The sequence below is a fragment of the Hyperolius riggenbachi genome, chromosome 3, assembly GCF_040937935.1.
Source record: "Hyperolius riggenbachi isolate aHypRig1 chromosome 3, aHypRig1.pri, whole genome shotgun sequence".
Taxonomy (NCBI): domain Eukaryota; kingdom Metazoa; phylum Chordata; class Amphibia; order Anura; family Hyperoliidae; genus Hyperolius; species Hyperolius riggenbachi.
This window is the reverse complement of record NC_090648.1, coordinates 354500243-354505659: the sequence shown is the minus strand read 5'-3', so window position 1 is coordinate 354505659 and position 5417 is coordinate 354500243.

Here is a 5417-nt window from a genome sequence, read left to right as displayed (position 1 = left end):
TGACGTCACACGTACAGTAGAATAGAAAAGAGACTTCTGGGATGTGTAGTTTTAACGTACGAGCACGCCAGTGGAAGGATAGGCGATTAGGCGTTACGTGATAGGGTGCCGCCGAGGCTCTTATGTTTCCGCGATAGTGGAGTGGAGACATACTCCGATATTCATGGAGGCAGTCGTGCAGTTTTCATTGACGCTTTGCATTGTCTGAATTGCAGATCTCTATAAACACATTAATGTATCTTCTAAAATCGTTTTTAAGTAAACTAGAGTTACATGTTGCCTCACAAGATCATGGTGAACCAGAACTCTATCAGGAGGAGTGTGTAAGGGGCTAGAAAGGAACAAATAGTCCTCTTACTAAAATGCTATGTATGCTTGTCTCCTACTTTATTGCTTTCATTCAGGGCCGGGCCGAGGTATAGGCTGGAGCTCCAGCCTCAGGGCGCAGTGTAGGAGGGGGCGCACAATTCATTCAGCTGTCATTCCTAATTGTGTATGAAGCAGAAAGAAATAAGAAAAGGGGATACATAGCAGTGACTGCAAGCCAGATAACTAGATATTAAGGTGTTGGGGAAGTTGTAGGCCCTGTGACCCTCTTAGTCTAATAGCAATCAGTGTGTGACGGCTGGGTGATGGAGGGGTGCACTTTGGTGTCTCAGCCTTGGGTGCTGGAGGACCTTGTCCCAGCTCTGCTTTCATTTATGCTGATGATAGTAAAGGGAAAAGCAGTAATGATAGGGCTGATGTTATCTGAAAAATCGGAAAACGTAGGAGAATAATTTCTACAGAAAAATGTTTGTGCTTCAAAGTGGATCTGACAACCCAGCTTCAGGGTCAGCTGAGGCAGAGGCAAGAGAGGCTCCAGCCTCGAGGGGGGGGGGGGGGGCACAACTCACTCGGCTATCATTCCCCTATTGTGTTTGAAAGAGAGACATAAGAAAAGGGGATACATGGTGGTGACTGCAAGCCAGATAACTAGAGATTAAGGTGTTAGGGATTTGGGGGCCCTGGGGCACCTCTTAGTCTATTAGCAATCAGCGTGTGACAGCTGTGGTGGGAAGAATGGAGGGGCACACTTTGGTGTCTCAACCTTGGGTGTTATAGGACCTTGTCCTGGCTCTGCCAAGCTGTCTTGTTAATGGCCACAAGCGCCTTTCCTTGGCCCTCTCAATCATTTTGCATTGAAGAAGTGCTATACAGCATGTGTGCTGTTGCACATGCTATCCAGAAATGCGCTGTAGAAAGGGTGTTTGGATAACCTGGTCTGTTACAATGCGGGGATGTAAATATGTCATTACAATTATATAGGTATTAGGCAGTGCATTCACATGCAGCAATGAAACACGATACAACATGCATAGAGTGAACAAACCCCCAAGCTAGGACCGCCCTGTAAAATTTTTAGTAAATCAGGTAAACAATCACTATCTTTGTAATATTGCTTAATAACCAGGAGTGCCACCTTGTGTTAGTAGAGATTAGACAAAATTTCAGTATAAACCTTGTCTGATGTTGGTTGCACAATCACAGCTATGAGCTTTGCACTGCATGATGCAGTACAAAGCTATGCAAATGTTAATTGCATACTAAGGCAGCCCACATCTTCATTATTATTCCAACAGTCATTCCTGGTCAATAGTGGATTGATATCATGTCCTATTGTAAATATGATTGAATGTACCCTAGTTTTTAGTAGATTATTGTTAGACTCATTGTTTATATTACACTAATGTAATAAAAAGTTCTTATGGAGTATTTGTACCTTTAGATAGATGCAATTAATTTATTGAATTGAAAGAGCAATGAAGAATTGCAGTGGAAAAGTTGTTGGGATGACTGTGCGATCAGTTTTCTTGGGAAGGGGAGAATAACCACTTGAAAAGATGTTACTTATTTCAGAAAGAACATTGGGGTTGATCCATGATGCATAGGTAATATTGCTGTGTGCAGACAGTGTATTGCAATATACCATCACTACCGCCTGCAGTGTAGCACGAGTTACGTGCTAATCGAGTATGATGGGCCGCTAATAGTGTAACTCGCGGTGCACAGCTAGCAGTAGTAATGGTATTTGGCATGCACTGTCTGTGCACAGCAATAATCATTACTTCATGCATTAACCCTGATTCCTGGTGACCATGATTGATGCAATTTTTGCAAATGCTATAGGGAGCTTATAACAACAGTGGCAGTACTAACACTGGATTACTGTTCTCAGCTAAATGAGTGGTAGGTTATAGATAGCAATAGTTATAGATAACTGCTGTCCCAGGAATTCAAAAAAAGTTCATCATCACAAGCGGTCCAGAATTTACTACATGGCTTTCTGTAAGATCCAGAGTAACACATTATGAACTATCAGGTTTTGACTATTGCTTGTGTCACATTAGGCTGCTGTAAGGGTAAGGGGTGGCCTGATTCATTGAAAAAAGTCATTATAAGGGCTCTTTCAGACAGGCTGCAAAATTGCACATTTATTGCTTTGTTTAGCCACCCAATTACCATATGGGAGTGACTTCTGGTGTTTGTAACCACATGCATGTTTATGGTTTATAAATAGTGCACAGTTGTTGATAGGTAGTTAACTGTACTGTTGGCAAGTGTTTAAGTGTGTAAAAGAACTCTCATAAGAGTGTTTTCTCATAACTGCTATTTCTAACATTTTGCCAATCCCTATCTGTGGTCTGAAATGACCCAGGTCAGGGTTGAAAACCTATGTCCTTTGCCAGGAGACATAGGAGACCCTTTGTTTAGTTATTTTTTTTTTTTTTATAAAAATCCAGGCCCATTTTACAGGACTGTTTGACCTAAAATGACCCCCAGTTGAGAGATGTTTATACCCAGACTAGGGTAGATGCCTAGGAGATGCACTACATGATGCAGGAATTGTCAGTGGAACTGGCGGGTGCGTAAATGTACATGCTAATAGCAGACATGTCTTGACTTCATGCTGCCATCAAACATATTGTGGAACTTTAATATTGTACTAAAACCCATTGAACCCAAACACGACCAATCAAGTTCTAGCACACTCAGGATGATACGTAAATAAAACTTTGTATGAAAGCAAACCGGTGATCCAAAGTGACATCAAAGCTCTCATCAGTGTTTGGTGTTACCGGTATATACTACACTTGCAAACAATCTGATGCAGTACTGTACATCCAGTTTGACAGCCACAACAATAATAACAATAATATTTTTATAGCGCTTTTCTCCCTGGGGACTCAAAGCGCTGTGACCTGCGTTATACAGTGTCAAAAGCTCGGGAGAAGAGGTGAGTTTTTAGCCTTTTTTTTAAAGCTATCCAGAGAAGGAGCCTCTCGCACTGATTGTGGAAGTGATATGAAAATTATTGCTTTACAACACAGGCTATACAGTACACTAAACACTGACAGTCCCTGCTTTACATTCCCAGCCTTTGTAATAGATTTGAATGCCTTGAAAAAAGCTCAAAAACCCGTAAGCCTCTCACAGCAGTAGAAATTAGTCGCACCACCACAATATTAATAAAGCAATTTTCCCAGCACCACTGATCAGACTAATGGAACAGAACACAACGAAATGGTTCCTGGATGACATGGGTCTTGGTGGGGCATATACCATTTGATCAAGCACTCCATTAGGATACTGCCACCTTCAGCCACTCACCTACAGCCGCATGGCATTATGGAGTAGCCCCCTGAGCTCTCCATAAGTCCCTTGAATGTTGATGTTATATGCTTCAGGTTAAGCTGAACCAGTTGGCCAATGAGAAATTGGCCCTTACACAATTCACTTTTTCTCCTAATTTTCTCCTACGTGATATTTTCACACCTTGTTGATAAAATGCTTTGTAAAGGGAACCTAAACCCTACAAAAAAATGAGTTTCACTTACTTGGGGCTTTTATCAGCCCCCTGCAGCCATCCTGTGCCCTTACCATCACTCCTGGATCCTCTGGTCCCCCGCCGGCAGCTAGTTTAGTTTTTGCCGACTCGGAGTTGGCGGGCCGCCACACGTATCATTACACGCGTTACTGCTGTAACAGGACGCTATAGTGGGTGTCAACACGTATCTGTACGCGTGGAGGCTACCAAACTTGTTTTCTTTTTAATAATATCTGAAAAAATACAGTGCATGGTTAGTGTGTTCAGATGTGAGTTAGAGCACATGGTCTGCATGTTTGTTTTGGGCCAGTTGTTTAGTGTTGGAGGCAAAAGATCAGCAGGACAGTTAGGCAATCAACATTGTTTAAAAGGAAACTAATATGGCAGCCTCCATATCTCTCTTACTTCAAGTGTTCTTTATGCCTAATACACACAATGAGCTTTTCTGGCAGATTTACTGCCAGATCGACTATTTCCAGCATGTCTGATCTGATTTCTGATCGATTTTCCAATCGATTTTCCGTAGAAGTGAATGGAAAACCGTTTGGAAATCAGACATGCTGGAAATAGTCGATCTGGCAGTAAATCTGTCAGAAAATCTCATTGTGTGTATTAGGTGCATTGGAGGCAAAGGATCAGTAGGACAGCCATGCAATTGGCACTGTTTCAAACAAAATACATATGACACCTTCCATATTTCTCTAAAGGTGGCCACACACACCATACAATTAAAAGATCCTATTTTACACCAATTTGATAAATACGATCGGTTGTCCTGAAAAATCAAAATCTTTTTTTCATTCGTTTGAGAAATCTGATCGAATTTCCTGTATTTATACAATAAATGAAGATCGGGAGTGTTGGATTTTTCTGATAAATTTTTGTGAAAACTGAATGGTGTGGTAGATTGTCAATTGCTTGATGTACAGATCCAATCATTTTTTTGTGTTTTCAATTATTTTATACATGATTGGGGAAAATTGAACATAGGTGTGTAGTACATTGGTCAGATTTTTGAAATGTTACAATCAGTCAGAAAAATTGATTGCAATTCTTGAATTGAAAAGATATTTAAAAAATTGTATGGTGTGTGGCTGAATTTACACTGGTAACTGATATGTTTTAACTGAATCAGTTGTTCATCAGTTGCTGTGTTTTCATCCGCTTTTCTATGTATTGGGTCCACAACGCACACAAAAATGTTGCAGACAGCGTGCTGGGAAAAAAACTTATAGTTATAATGCATAAATGTAAACTGACCCATAGGGTAACATGGAATATTCCTTCTCATGCGCTGTGCATCAGTTGTTCATTGTGTTACAACAAGTGACGTACCTACCACAAGGCTGCAGGTGCTCACAGCCCTGGGAGTAGCCATGGCTAGGGGTGCCACTGTGGTGCTCAGTCACTGTGCTCTTCCACCTGGGACCTTTCTTTATAGTTTGGATAACATTCTGGAAAATAGCAGCAGGCAGTGCAGGGGGCTGTACTTCTTCCTGTGCTAGATGTAGCACCCTTCCTCTCCTGTGGGCAATGTGTTTCCTCACTC